We start from the raw sequence: 16,893 nt of genomic DNA on the forward strand, positions 1-16,893 counted from the left end.
GTTCGATTCAATTTATAACTATCACTTGACATCTTGGTCATTTCTATATTGGGAATTGCGTTTACATAATCATTAGAAGCATGGATTCTGGCATTAGATAAACCTGATAAAAATCACCATTCTTTCCTTATTGACTGAGTAGCTTAAGAAAGTCACTTAACTCTGTGGACCTCAGTTTCCTCACAAATAACAGTTACTAACTATTGTACTTACTTTAAATGGTGTGAGGGATAATTAAATAGAAATGTGAATTCCTCAGAGTTCCTGAGACATAGTAAATGCTGATGAATTTTAGTCTTCATTATTGTTTTAGCTGTTATTGCCACTATTTGAGTTTTACCTGTCTTTGAATGGCTCCATACAGGAAATTCTCTGTAATGTATAGCATTAGTATTGACCTACTTAATATGAAAAGCATACTTTTTGGTGAAGGTTATTCAGGAAATTTTACCAGAATTTAGTAACATTGATCAATGATGCAGAACTGAACTATCATTTAGACAGACAGACCAATAGATATACATATAGGTATATATAGGAAAATATGAAATAAATCATTTCAATTGTTATCTACTCAGATTCTCAGAGCATGTAATATATGTGCACTATGAATCCCTCTAGGAGGTTGGTTGTAATAGTTCATAGTAGATTCTGAACTCATTGTTTATGAAACAATTTTTCTGGCATGTTTTGTGAAAGTAGTGTTCCTTGGAACATGCATTGAGAAATAATGTACAAAAAATAGACAACTGCGATTAAAAACAAGAATTATGAGTACAATAACATGGTTTAAATTATACATATTAATGAACAATCTAACCAGTCATCATAAACTTTTGTTAAAACATTTTGGAGAAATTATCTATTGTATTGTTCTGGATGGCAGCTTTAGGAATTAGTTGTAGCGATTTTGATGCTGAAATTATTTAATTTGAAATAACAAATTCTTGCTGAAAGAAACAAATGAAATGTTTTGGTTGGTACTTAATAATTCACTTTATTTTATTTTATTAAGACCAACAATTTCTTTTTTATTTTTCCTCTTTTAATTTTTATTTTAAAATTGTGGGGTACAATTCAGGGTTAGGTATACAGATATTCATTGTGCAGGTACCCTTATTGAAGGGATTGTGCCCCCCCCTTCCCCAGGCAGATATTGACTCCTATCAATCCTACCTCCTCCCCCCCTTCAGTTTCCCACTACTGTCAATCCTCTTCTTATAGTAATATGTAATACCAACAATTTCTAATTGAGTTTTCTAATTGATATATATATATTTTTTACATTGAAAATAACAACTAATTTTTCATTTCAAGGAAATAATATTAATTACTTTTGAAACAACACATATCTATTTTTATGTCATATTTTAGTTCAGCAAATTAAACAGGACAAGCACAATGGCTACAATTTAATGGACATAACTTCCCCAAACTACCTGACACTGAGTCTCAAGGTACAATCTATTAGAGAAAATAAAACACATATGCAAATGACTACAGTACAAAGACTTTAGGTCATAAAAGATACACAAGCAAAATGCTCTGGAGGATAGAAAAATCCTATTTTGCAGAAGCGAAACTTATAGAACTTGCAACTAAATGAATGCTGACATCCAAAGAAAAGAATAAGGACAGTTAAAGTCAATATGAGGTTTTGAACTTTATGTGGTATGGAAGAGGACCTAGACTGAGTGCCAAATTACGGTTTAAGCAATTTTTCAAGTACTAGAAGGGCACCAATTTGAAGACATTCAAAGAAATAGAAATAAGTTGAACCTTAAAAAATTAGGTACCAAAATCACGGTAACTATCATGCTGATCCAGGGCAAATGTTAAGGTATTTTAAAGTAAAGAATATGGTAGAAATTTGAAGTCTTAAAAAAAGAAAAAAGACAACAGACATGATTGCTTTGTATTTTTTATTTTCTACCCCAAAGAATATTATGAAGCATTCAAAATCTACCTACTGATATACTAAATGACAAAAATTAAATTTTTCTTATTGAGAAGATGCAACTTCTCTCAATTTTGAAAGTATAGACAGGAAGTGCTGTGCCCACAACCAAGTGTCTTCTTGCAAAGAGAAGTTTTCTGAAACTTCCTGTAATCTCATTGAAGCAAAGATAATTGACAGTAGTGCTATTCAACCATAATTATATTGCTTATTTTGAGTCAGGCTAATATGTAGCCTCTCTTGTTTTTATTTGGAAACATTAGATGCAATGTGGTTCAATTTATAGACAGATACATCAGAAATACTTTGTAAGGATTTTATGTGCTATTTGTGAAAAAGTAAAAATTTTTTTAAAAGGTGCTGTGTGACCAGAATTGTTCTAATATCAAAACCAGACTAAGACATTACAAGAAAACTATGGACCAACATTTCTTATAAACGTAGATGGAAAAATCCTCAACAAAATATTAGCAGATCAAATCCCAAAATCTATAGAAAGAAGTGCACATCATGATCTGGTATTTATCCCAAGTATATAAGGCTGGTTCAAAATATATAAATGAATTAATGTAGTCCATAATATCAATAAGCTGAAGAAGAAAAATACTGAAATTATGTCAACAAATGTAGAACAAACATTGACAAAATCCATATCCATTTATGATAAAAACTTTATGCAAACCATGAATAGAGGAGAGCTTTCTTGACTTGCTTTTTAAAGAAATCTACCAAAAACTACAGCTAATATCATATTTATTGGTGAAAAACTAGATTTTCTGCTAAGATGAAGAATAAAGTGAGAGTTTCCTATTCACTACTCCTTTTTCAACATTGTTCTGGAAATTATAGATAATGCAATAGGACAAAAAGAGGAAATAAAAGATATATTGATTGGGAAGGAGGAAATAAAACTGTCTTTGTTTGCAGTTGGTATGTTTTCCCATGTAAAAAAAACCCCGAAGAATAAACTAACAAACAAAAAGTCTCTTGGAACTAAAAATACTTTATAGCAAGGTTTCTGGATAGTAGTTTAATATACTGAAGTTTTCTTATCACTGTCAACAAAAGTTGAAATTTTAAATTAAAAACACAATATCATTTAGCACCCCCCAAAATGAAATACTTAGGTATGAATCTAATAATAAAAGATGTGTAAAGATCTATATGAGAAAAACCACAAAACTCTGATTTTAAAAATCAAGGAAAAACTAAATAGATGGAGACTTATTCCATGTCTGTGATAAAAGACTCAATATTGTTAAGAAGTCAGTTCTTAAAAGATCTAAAAATCAACCTTTCATATGACTCTGCAATTCCCCTACTGGGAATATACCCAGAGGAACTCAAATCACTCTATGAGAAAGATACCTGCACACACATGTTTATTGCAGCATTATTCACAATAGCAAAAACATGGAGCCAACCATGCTGCCAATAGAAACAGGACTGGATAAAGAAAAATGTAGTACATATATTACCCAGCCAAAAAAAAAAAAGAACAAATTATGAACTTCGCAGCAACTTGGATGGACTTAGAGTCTATAGTACTGAGGGATCTATCACAGAAACAAAGAACTGAGTACCACATGCTCTCACTCATAAGTGAACCTTGAACAATTATTATAATACTATAAGAAAGGGATTGGTAGTCGTGGGAAACTGCTAAGGGAGTGGGGGGTGGGATTGGCAGTAGTGGGAAACTGCCAGGGAAGGGGAGGCTCACCCCATCAATAAGAATATCTGCATAATGAAAATTTATATACCTAACCCTGAATTGTACCCCACATCTTCAAAATTAAAAAAAAAAAAAAAAACACACAGTATCATTTAGCAACCCCAAAATTAAATACTTGGGTATAAAACTAACAAAAGGTGTATAAAGATCTATATGAGCAAAACCACAAAACTCTGATTTAAAAAATCAAGGAAAAACTAAATAAATCTAGATGCATTCCATGTTCATCATAGAAGACTCATAGCTGGCCGCCTTTGTCTTAGTACCTGAAAACTGGTGTATTACTATGTAGTTCTAGGCATGCAGAGACATGCCTCCCCCGAGAATATTAAAAAAGCATACTGGAAACTGGCACTGGAGTGGCATCCAGATAAAAATTCTGGAAATAAAGAAGCAAAGAGAAAATTCAAACTAGTAGCTGAGGCATACAAGTTGTTGTCAGATGATAAAAACCGGGACATCTATGACAAACATGGCAAAGAAGGATTAAATAGTGGAGGAGGTGGAAGTCATTTTGACAGTCCATTTGAGTTTGGCTTCACATTCTGTAACCCAGAAGATGTCTTCAGGGAATTTTTTTGGTGGAGCGATCCATTTCCATTTGACCACTTTAAAGACCCGCTTGAAGACTTCCTTGGGAATCGAAGAGGTCCCCAAGGATGCAGAAGTTGAGGAACAGGTTTGTTTTTTTCTCACCCTTCAGTGGATTGCCATCTTTTGGAAGTGGATTTTCTTCTTTTGATACAGGCTTTACACCAATCAGGACGCTAGGTCACAGTGGTCTCACAAAGCTCTATTCCACTTCATTTGTTATCAACTTCTACTAAAACAGTTAACAGCAGAAAAATCACTTCAAAGAGGATTGTCGAGAATGGTCAGGAAAGAGTAGAAGTTGAAGAAAATGACCAAGTCAAAGTATATGGTTAGAACCAGATGCTATGCTTGGATAACAAGTAGTTCAACACATGCATTTAACAGAAATGTTGAACTATAACAAGCACCATTTGAGAATTAGCAGGAATTTTTTTGAAGATTTCAAATAAACTTAACTTTCAGTGAAATTGTACCTAATCTAAAGTATTTATAAACAGTTCTCCAGAGCCCCTATTTGAGTTTATTGTTGGGACAACATAATAGGACCTTTTTTTTTTTTTTTTTTTGTCTTCAAATTTGTTGTAAATTTCTGTGTGCACTTTGCTTTGTTATTAAAGGTACTCCAAGGTGAGCTTTCACTCTCTTGTGGTAGGACAAGAATGTACACTAGCACCACATGGATCTGCTATCCATTGTCTAAAACGTCAGCCTTCTGTGGAGTTAACATTTCCCGGGCCAATCTTCTACAGAAATAATTTGGTTTTTTTTTTCATTATTTAGTAGTGAAAGATATTAAAGAATTAATGGCAATGCATTTCTAGTTTAATATACACCTTATAAGGATGTTTTCTAGTCATGTATGAATGCTGACAACCTGGTATGTTTTGACAATTGTTTAAATATGTATGTTAAGCTTAGGTATAAAAAAGCAAAGCTGGTAAACTGGGTCTTTGTCATTTGCTTTAAAAAAAAAGAAAAGAAATGCGAATGTGTTTGGTGCATTAAAAAAAAACCGGTCTCGGTAGCTCAGCCTGTAATCTCGTGCCTTTGGGAGGCTGAGGTGAGTGGATTGCCTGAGCCCGTGGGTTCGAGACCCGCTTGGGCAGCGAGACCTCATCTCTACAATAAATCAAAAAATCAGCCAGATGTGGTAGCGCATGCCTGTAATTCCGGCTACTTGGAAGGCTGAGGCGGAAGGATCGCTGGAGCCCAGCAGGTCGAGGCTGCAGTGGCCAGGAGCGGCCACTGCACTCCAGTCTGGGCGACAGTGTGAGACTCCAACTCAAAAAAAAAAACAAAACAGAAAAAAGTTGTCAGTTCTTAACTTGATCTATAGATTCAATGTTATCTTAGTTGAAATCCCAGCAATTTAATTTGTGTTAACTACAAATTGGTTCTAAAGTTTTTTTGGAGAGGCAAAAGACCCTGCATAGCCAGTACAATATTGAAGGAGTAGAACAAAATCAGAAGACTAACATTATGGGACTTCAAGACTTATGACAAATCTACCATAATCCATATTGGTGAAAAAATAGATAATAGATCAGTGATATGAAAGAAAAAGTCCAGAAATAGATCCATAAAATATAGTCAATTTATCTTTGACAAAGAAGTAAAAGTAATACAAAGGAACATTTATTTATCTTTTCAACTATTGTGCTAGAACAACTGGAAATTCACATGCAAAGAAATGAGTCTAGACAAAGACTAACTAAATGAGTTACAGACCTAAAACAAACAAACAAACAAAAAAAAACTATGCAACTCCCAGAAGGTAATGTAGGAGTAAAACTAGATGACTTTGGATATGGAAATGACTTTTTAGATACAGTATAAAAGGCATAATATGTGAAAAGTGTAGTTAATGAGTATTAAATTTTCTTTCGTGTTCATTGTTTGTAACAAAGGTATCACTCTAGTGCAGAACATTGATTGTGTTGGAGGGGTGTTCATATTTGAAAACAGGAGGTGCATGGTAAGTCTACTTTCCGTTCAGTTTTGTTCAGAGCCTAAAATTACTCCAAAGAATAAAGTTTAATATATTTTTTTAAAAGGTGCATATACAGTAAAAATGACTTACTTTCAAATAATGTTTTATTATCAATTTTTTTAAACTTAGTGGAATTTTTTAAAAAGAGAATAAAACAAATGTAATATAAAAATTGTGAAGATTTGAAAATCTAAAATGGAAAAATTCATATAGGTTCTTTGTAAATACTTGTGTAAAAAAGTCAAAGTTGGACACAGCATTTATGAAATTTTTAAGTATACATGTATTCGGACTTTTACATTCAATACAAGCTTATTGGGATGATAGAGACTGATGATGGCAAACAATGATTTATTTGGACTTTTAAATTTAATACATGTTTACTGGCATGATGGAGACTGGTGATGGCAAGTTTATACTGGCTTGCAAGTGTTTGTTGTTTTTGAGTTAGTGTCTTACTCTGTTGCACAGGCTGGAGTGTAGTGCAGTGGAACAATCACGGCTAAGTATAGCCTTAATCTAGACTCAGGAGATCCTCCTGCCTCAGCCTCCCAAGTAGCTAGAACTACAGGCGCAAGTTACCATGCTCAGTGTATTTTTTTTTAATTTTTTTGTAGAGATGAAGTCTTGCTGTGTTGCCCAGGCTGTTCTCAAACTCCTGGACTCAAGCAATCTTCCTGCTTTGGCCTCCCAAAGTGCTGGGATTACAGGAGTGAGGCACTGTGCCTGGTTATAAGCAAGTGTTCTTTATTAGTTCTTTTTCCCTACTTTTCTTTCAGTAAATCTTGGTATCTTGAATATTTTTAAAGTTTTTACATCCTGGAATTTGACAAAACCCATATCAGAGATGTTTTAGGGGGGCAAAGAGAAGGTTGAGTCAGTTGTTTAATAGCAACAAGTCAGTGAATCATCTCTACTAATCTGTAAGATCTCAGAGGCCTGTCATTGACCAGAACTTGTTTCTTCTCATTCTATTTTCAGTATTTGGCACAGGGTCATCCCCATATTTGGAGTTCAAAAATATAGGTTAATTTGAATAATCAATTTTGAAAATGATTTGCAGTAATGTTATGAGTGAAGCCAAATGGAAGAATTCAGTCACCAAAGGGAGAAATGCAGTGAAAAAATTGAGGCTGAAATGAGAGTTGGGTAGAGTGTCTCTCAAGTGAGAAGAGGAAAAATAGTGCATTTTAAAAGGATAATTACAAAGGGGAACCAATAGTGAACATCCCATTAGAAAGTAGAGGTGTAAAAGGAAATCAAGAGTTTTACATGCTGAAGAGAGTGAGTAAATGTTACCATTTTACAAGAAGAGTAGTGGAGCAAAAACCTACAAGGCAGGAAACTGAGAATAATCGGGGTGTGTAAGTGGAGGCAGGAAGAGTATGGGAGTGTGGAAAAGCACTCTGTTACTTCTTATCAAGGTACCTGACAGGGTTTCAAGGCTTCATTCTACTTCTTATGTGGTGCCTTCTTCCTTGAACAAACACTAGCTGCCCTGCGCCCTATGTGCCCAATTACTAAATCAAGGTGATGAAGTGGAAGGTAATTTCCAGCTGGAAAGCTAAGTGATTAAAGGTTCTTTGGGAAAAAAAAAAACCAGAGTAAGGGGGAAGGAGAAAAAAAAGATGATCTGTAGAGTAACGATGATCATTTTTGTATGTATATTAAAGAATACTGAAAATGTTTGTGGTCAGAAAAGGAAGATTAGTGGTAGAATGATTTCGATAGAAGACCCAAAGGGGAGAGAGTATTTACAGACTAGAATGGGAAAATGAATACTAAGGGGTACTAATATTACAAAGGGGAGAAAAAAATAATTATTTCTCAGGAAAAATAACAATAATTTACATGTATTAAGAATATATGAAGCCGGACTCGGTGCTCAGCCTGTAATCCCGCACCTTTGGGAGGCTGAGGTGAGTGGATTGCCTGAGCCCGCGGGTTCGAGACCCGCCTGGCCAGAGAGACTTCATCTCTACAATAAATCAAAAAATCAGCCAGGCGTGGTAGCGCATGCCTGTAATTCCGGCCATTCGGAAGGCTGAGGCGGAAGGATCACCGGAACCCAGCAGGTCGAGGCTGCGGTGGCTGGCAGAGGCCACTGTACTCCAGTATGGGCGACAGAGTGAGACTCCAACTCAAAAAAAAAAAAAAGAATATATGATATAGCTGCTGTTCTAAATACTTTGCATGCAAAGTATCCTTTAATTCTCACAAAAAATTAAAAACAGTTTTATTCTTATTTTACAAGCAATTATGAGGTTTCTTTCCAAGGAATGTGTCATGGAGACAATATTTGAACCCAAAATTCTGACTGCAGAATGTGTAGGCTGGAAGGCAAAAACCTGTGGCTAGGGACCAGTTAGATCATGTTCTAGACTGGTAATTTAACCAAGCCGTTTACTACTCTGTGATTGTTTCCTTACTTATCAGATAGGCACAATGTTTTCTTTCTAACTTCTAAAATTATTGTGTCTTACTTGAGAAATCGTGCTTATAAAAGGTGAAGTATGATTGATATGCAGCATTTTTTTTTAGTAAAAATAGCAAAAAGTCATTTAAATTTTATTTCAGGGTATAAAAATTAAGGAACTTAATCTTAACTGACCTTGATTACTTCAAAGTGACAATACTGAACATAAAGAAACAAATGGTATTGGAAGTTTAAGGGGTGTGAAAAAATGTGGATAAATTAATACTGGATAATTCCCAGTAGTACTTATATTTTTATTTTGGTTTGATAATAGGATATTTGCCAGACCATAACAAAGGAAATTCCAGATTGTGATTTAGCAGACACAGTGCCATTTTGCTTTCTGTCAACATTCATACCATCTTATGTATTAGTGAAGCGTGTCAGACATACAATTGCACTTGTTGTGGAAACTGAGATTTCTCATGAGATTATGAACATTGGGATGACAACAACATTGGATATAGACCCATATAAGAGCTTTTTTTCCTAAATTTTCCTTTTCTACTTTGGCCCAACCAAACAAAGCCAGAGGGAGGTTGGTTTTTATTTTTATTTGTTTGAACCTGAATATGAGTTTGCTTTGATTTTCAATGCTGTTGTTGCATACTCCAACGTACTTTTCCTGTCTTTTTCCAATGCAGCAAGTCTTAAAAGCCAGATGAAAGCAAGAGTGGGAAGAGTTATTATTACTTTTTTGTTATTTTGTTTATAAAGAAGAATCTGTGGGGGAGGGGGAAAGACAAAGGGACTGTATGTCAATGCCCACCCACAGCTCCACAACTGGAAAACACTCCTAAGTTAAAGTAATTAAAGTCCAGCCTCTGGCTGGAGGCTGCATGTGTATATACCCTAGAGATAACATAAAAACAGCCTCTGGGCATCCTCTGAGACAGAAGATGTTCAATCAGATTCCAAGAACTCAAGAACATGTGTTTAACAAGGGAGAAAGCCAAAACACAAACTTTCCTGTAAGTACTACAAATACCATATGGAAAATTGATCCCATAAACTAAGAAGAAAAACATAATAAAAGGAATGATTTTTTAAATCCCACTATGCCAGTTAAGGGACATATTCCAATCTTTTATTCTAATTTCCAGAAAATATGACTGAATTAACTGAGAGATTTTGACTAGTAATTCAAGTACCTTTTCTGGCTTTGTTAGCAAACCTTGTACAGATGGCTACCTTGCCCTAATACTTGAAAAACAAACCAGTTTGAGAGAGAGAGAGAGAGAGAGAGAGAATGAATCATTCCTTTTATTGGTTTCCTGTATTATATGGTAGTTCAAATTTGTTTTCCCTCAAGTAAAGCTGCTGGATGATAGCAAATTTATCTTGCCTGAAGTATAGAAAGTCTCCCATAATGTAGGGATATTTAGAAGGCATATTATTTATATCTCAGAAACTATTTACCTATTTAAAGCAGATTAAAGTTGAATGGTGATATAATAAACTACAATTAGTATAATTTTGTCCTTACATAAAAATAATGTTTTTGGATGTATTTTGCTATTATTTCCAAATTATAAGGCAAGAATTATGACAATTGATCTAATCTTATATATTTTATATGGACTTATGCTTTGCTTGTGGTTTATAATATGAAAAATTTTACTTTAGTCAATTCAAGTATACGTATTTTCATCGTCCCTTTTAGATAGCTCTATCATTCCCTGGAGAACTATTTGTGTTTTACAATTTTGTACATTTTGCATGGATTTTTAAAAATGGAAAGTCCATCATCTGATTTATAAAATTGTTTCTTTAGATTAGATTTACCTTTATTTCTGTCCTGTGTGCTATGGATATTATGTGCTCTGAGTCAAATTTTATCTTAATCTTTTCATCGAGATTTCCACAGTATGAAAATGTGGTAAATTTGAACTCTGGATCATAACAAACATAGGGTTATGGTTTCCATTTATTTTAAACAACTTTTGGCTTTTCTTTCCAGAACGCTGGGCTGAGAAAATCTTTCTTGTTGTGGAATATATGAAGTTCTACTTCCCATGAGAGTATCAGCTTTTGAATTCTGACTCTGTACAGATTTGTCAATTTTAATTTCTTGTCTCACTCAGTTTCAAGGCCTAGTCTCCCATTGTCCCTGTGTGAACATTAATGCCAAGGTTTTTACTGTTTGGGTCCCATGCAAATGGTATGAGCCTCTAGCTTCCATTTAAAGTGAGTTTGCACCCTTGTTGCTCTGGCTTTCAGTTTCTTCTCCATTCATGACATCTGTGAATTTCCCTTTCTTTCTTGAAAATTCAATTCAGTATGCTCAGATGTTTGCACTTTAGGTATTTTGTAGTAGAAGATGATGATTCATTTTATCAGTCAACTTGACTAGTCTAATGAATGCCCACATAGCTGATAAAACATTGCTTCTGGGTGTGTTTGTTAAGGTTTTTCTGGAAGAGATTCTCATTTTAATCAATAGATTGAGTAAAGAAGATATGCCTGCACCTATGTGGGTAGACATTTTCAATTCATTGAAGGCCTGAATAGAATAATGGGCAGAGAAAGGGCACATTCTTGCTTTCTCTCCTTGAGCGATGATAACAGAGCTTCTGGTTCTTGAACATTCAGACTCTGGGATTTATAGCAGCTGGTTTCCTCGCCCCACCAACTCTGGTTCTTGTGCCTTTGATTTGGAACTGAATTACATCACCAACTTTCCTAGTTTCCCAGCTTATAGACAGCAGACTTCTCAGTCTCCAAAATATTGAAAGCCAATTCCTAAAATATCTATCTATCGATCTATCTATCTAATCACCTACTTAATCATCTACCTACCTACCTACCTACCTATTATTGGTTCTGTTTTGCTGTAGAACACTGACTAATACAAAGAGATTCTGTCATGTTTTGGATATGGAAACTTGAAAGCACACTTTCTTGTTTTTTACAGAATTGATTTTAGGTGCACAAAATTGGACATTTTGTAATTCTTGCTTCATAACTCACTCTCATCATTGTTCCTCTATGGCCTGCTTTATTAAATAGTATTTTTTAATAATATGATAGCACCTTCAGGCCTACCACACAAAGTAATATCTAGGATCTTGGTGTTGAGGAAAACCAATGGCCAAAGAGTAATGCAACTGTCAAAATACAGCAGTTACTGTGAAATGATTCATAGTAATAACCAGCAGTACTCATGGGTCTTAGTTATATGTTATTGAGTGTTGATAAGTCCCCAAAGAGTGTAAAAATCTTTATATCTGCTTTGTAAAGTTATAAAAAACAAAACAAATCAAGAGGTTATTTAATACTATTTTCATGACAAATGCTTTTTATAGTGATGCTGTCTTCAAAGCAGGTATAAGAATAGAATGGTGGGGGTAGGAAAAGCTGCATAGTTCAATGTACATTGTTTTCAAACCTCCTTATTTTCAAAGATTACCTCACTATTTGGATCCCCAAATAGTTCAAGGGTATCAGCCATTAGTGGGGTTGCACACACAAGTTTCTGCTTCAAAGTAGGGAGATATTCAGGTCTTTTTATAACCACTTTATGACAAAAATGGCGGGTGATGATCAATTTATAGCTCCATTATCTCATTTGAGACAGATTCACTGATTAGGACAGACATTTCACAGTACCATAAAAAAGTAAACTGACAATGTTAGGATAAAGATATGTCACAAAAATTTGTTAAGAACAGCATACACCATTTATCATAATAATGTGCAATTAAACTTTTTGAAGAAAGATCTTTGAGTGACCTTATAGAGAAAAAATAATTAACAGAAATAATTTTTTATTCACACCTTTTTTCAGAGAAAAAATATATTTGAATATTTGATGAATGTTTAGAAAATTTAAGATTATCAAATGAATAAAATGTAACTTAAAATTGATTGCAAGTTAATATACTCTCTCTAACTTCCAGAATGTTCTATGACCTATTCCCTACTCTGGTCTTGAAGTTTTCCAGAATAGACTAATTTTTAGGTATCTTTTCAACAACAGCAGTTTTTATTTCCAATTATGTTGACATAGTGTCCTTTCTCCCTGCTAAACAAAACTATGAGCCCTGGAAATAAACAAGAAATAACCAAAAGAGAGCTTTGAAAAATTGTGAGTAGAGGATGTTCTTGTTTGGAACCCCAGGATCGCTATTGTTTGGAATACCATATTGGCATAGCATCTCATGTTTCCCCACCCAACAGAAGAAATAACCCCAACCTAGCAACAGAAGGCAGCCTAAGTAAATCATTCCTCTTCAGGGAAGCCCAGCATCATTGACAATAGATCAGGATCCCCACCACCAACAAGCAGCGTTTAAAAGCACTCTTCTGAGCTGGGCTTGTTGGCTCAGCCTGTAATCCCGTGCTTTGGGAGGCTGAGGTGTGTGGATTGCCTGAGCCCGCGGGTTCAAGACCCGCCTGGGCAATTTGGCGAGACCTCATCTCTACAATAAATAAAAAATTAGCCGGCCGTGGTGGCGCGTGCCTGTAGTTCCAGCTACTTGGAAGGCTGAGGCGGAAGGATCACCCAAGCCCAGCAGGTCGAGGCTGCGGTGGCCGGGAGTGGCCACTGCACTCCAGTCTGGGTGACAGAGTGATACTCCAACTCAAAAAAATAAAAATAAAAGCACTCTTCTGAAACTTTTTTTTTTTAAATTTCAGATTTGGGGACTACAAGTATATGTTTGTTACATGGACAGACTGGATAGCGAGTAGATAACTTCTGAACCCTAACCCCACCTTCCCACCTCTCCTCTTTTAGTATCCCAGTATCTTTGTAGTCATTTAGCTCCCACATATGTGAGGACATGCAGTGTTTTGTTTTCTGTTTCTAAGTTAGTTCACTTAGGATGATGTTTGCCAGCTTCATCCAGGTTGTTGCCAAGGACATAGTTTTGCACTTTTTTATGGCTGCATAGTATTGCATAGTGCCTAATTAGAGAAACTTTGTGTGGACTTGAAACTCCTCCCTCCCACCAGGAAACACTAGGGCAGGTAGGAATAACTGGGAAGACAGATGTAGATACAAGTCCCAAGCTTGGAAGCAACTTTATTCCCAGGAACCTCAGATTCTCCTCTTGATGAAGAGACACACTCAGTGGGCTGGCTTGGGAAAATCTTTTTCACCACTTCAGGCAGAGTAAAAGTACCAGTGAGAGTCCCAGTGGCACCAGATAAACCAGTTAGACCAAAATAACACTGTAGAGATGTTCCAACTGGTCATTCATTTGGAACCAAGCTCACAAAAGTGGACCTGGACTTGTATGTTGAACCTAAGCATGGTGATTACTGATTTAGAAGAGAAAAAGATTTAATTAGGACCCAGAGTCTTCTTACACAAGAGACAAAATATTCAGGATTCAATAGACAAATCACCCGTAATGCCAAGAACCAGAAAATCACAAACTGAATGAGAAAAAGTAATCAACTGATGGGAGCACTGAGTTGAATCAGGTGATGGAATTATCTGAGGAAGATTTTAAAGCAGCTATCATACAATGTTTAATTATAAATTACACATCAGAGTGTAGGATACAATGAGAATAGTGCACAAAGGTAAGTTTATGTCACTAAATGCTATAAATGGGGAAATGTCTCAAATTAATCATCTAAAGTACTACCATAAGAAACTAGAAAAACAAAAACAAAACAAACTCAAAATTAGAAGACTATGAAACTCGTCTGCGGCTCGATCATTTTACATGCCTTGCAACAACGTATGAGTGATTCAGTTCTGTCACATTCTCACCAGTATTCCATGATGTCAGAATTTTAACTTATTTTATTTTTATTTTAGCCATTCTGGAAGATGTATAGTGATATTTCATTATGATTTTAATTTGCATTTCCTTAATGACTAAAAATGTTGAGCATCTATTCCACTTATTTGGCTAAATAACTATATTCCTTTTATCCTTTAATCTATGAATACTGTGCTTATATATAATATTGGTCTGACATTTGTATTTAATAATCTATTTTTCTTCTTCGTTTTACTTTCATCCTCTCTGTCCTCATAATTTTGATATGTAAATAGCTCTTTGTATACTTCTGCAGCCTATTTTTTAAATTCAGTATTATAGTGTATTTTTTAATTGGTAGTTGAGTGCATTTACATGTTTTATGGCTATTAATAGATTCAGATTGACTTTTGCAATCTTATTTGTACTTAAAAAAATTGTCTATTGTTGGTTTTGCTATTTTTTTCTCCTTTTGATTGACTTGATTGTTTTTGGCTTTTTACCTTCTCTGTTCTTAAAGTAATACATTATATTTTTGGCAATTAGTGGCTACCCTGAAACTTTTTCTTTACCAGAGTGCGTTAAATAGAAACTTACTCATTTGAACAAGCAAAATTAAATATAAAGAATTGTACTTCAAAAGTACAAGTAAGATTATAGGAGTCAATCTGAATATATAATTAATCATAGTGAACATAAATGAACCCAACTTGCCAGTTAAAAAATATAGCCCATAAGAATGCATATAAAAATTTAAAATAAAGAGCTTTTTAAACTAGTAAATGGTTGCTAACTATACAAGTTCCCAAAGAAAACACTAAGTGTTCCAGAAGTAGCAGGTATAAAAGAACAGCTACTAACTCTAGGCTGAGGAAGAGAGGACAATGAAAGCTCAAAGGGTTTAGGAGAGTTCTTCCTTCTTCTAAGACTGAGAATATTACCTCTGGAAGAGGTTGTCCCTATCATAGAAATGTGCAGCCTGCCTATGGTAAAGAATTGCCAGAAGGCACTGGCCTGAACTGGTGTAAAGAAACAGAGAGACAATACCCTGAAGACATGGTGGACCTTGCCATGAAAGCAGTCCACTGATGCTGCTTTGAGAGCATGGCTAAGAGTGTAAGTAGATCTGGAAGTCATTTGCTGGAGTTTCTTGGAAGCTACTGAGTGGGGAATGTGAATTGAAGGTGGGTAGGGGGCAGTCTTTGAGGTTACTAGAATCTCACACCAAAAAAAAAAAATTATAAAAATAAGTGGAGGATTAAAACTTGGAAGAGAGACATTTTTTTCTGTAGGTATTGCTTGGTATGTGATCCCAGAACTCTTTATTTATAACGCCTGAAAATAAATCGTGTAGTAAAGTGAAATATTCAAAAGTTAGAGGGTCTATCTCCAGCTTCAAGCAGGGAAAAAAGAATAATTTGAAGCCGAATGATGATAATTGGATAATTGGATAATTAACAAACAATAGTATTAGTTAATACTGAAAACGTCTCCCAATTAATTGTTGTGTTTTAAACTATATAGTCCCTTTGTCTCTTCATCTTCATGCTATTGAAATGTATTTCAGAGTTTGTGTTTTTTAAGAACACTATTTACTTATTCTTATTATTAATGATTTTAAATATAAATAGGAAGTTATTGAGACAGGAGATAACTAGAGAAAGGCTAGGCAGACAGACAGGCGGGACTCTGGTAGCGAATTTCCAGCAGGCCTCTCAGACTCAGCATTGTGTTTTTTTCGTTGTTTTTTTTGAGTTGGAGTCTCACTCTGTAGCTCAGACTGGAGTGCAGTGGCCACTCCCGGCCACTGCAGCCTCGACCTGCTGGGTTCCGCCGATCCTTCCTCCTCAGCCTTCCGAGTAGCTGGAACTACAGGCGCGCGCTACCACGCCCGGCTAGTTTTTTGATTTATTGTAGAGATGAGGTCTCGCCAAGTTGCCCAGGAGGGTCTCGAACCCGCGGGCTCAGGCAATCCACTCACCTTGGCCTCCCAAAACACTGGGATTGCAGGCTGAACTACCGAGCCCGGCCTCAGCATTGTTATTTATGTATTTATTTATTTATTTTAAAATATTTTTGTTTGTTTTTTGAGTTGGAGTCTCACTCTGTCGCCCAGACTGGAGTGCAGTGGCCGCTCCCGGCCACTCCAACTCGACCTGCTGGGCTCTGGCGATCCTTCCGCCTCAGCCTTCCACGTAGCTGGAACTACAAGTGTGCACTACCACGCCTGGCTAATTTTTTTGATTTATTGTAGAGATGAGGTCTCGCCTGCCCAGGCGGGTCTCGAACCTGTGGGCTCAGGCAGTCCACTCACCTCAGCTTCCCAAAGGCGCAGAATTACAGGCTGAGCCACCAGCTGGGCTGTGGTCTCCGCATTGTGAAACAAGCTCCCTGTGAACCTCTCAAGCTAGAGCTTAGGTACTC

General features: G+C 35.7%; 1 pseudogene; it reads left to right on the plus strand.

Moving 5' to 3' along the window:
- Positions 1–16,893, plus strand: part of LOC103254403 — a 42,731-nt pseudogene that overhangs the window by 12,021 nt on the left and 13,817 nt on the right.

The sequence above is a fragment of the Carlito syrichta genome, unplaced genomic scaffold, assembly GCF_000164805.1.
Source record: "Carlito syrichta isolate Samal-C Ts95f unplaced genomic scaffold, Tarsius_syrichta-2.0.1 Scaffold279216, whole genome shotgun sequence".
NCBI lineage: Eukaryota > Metazoa > Chordata > Mammalia > Primates > Tarsiidae > Carlito > Carlito syrichta.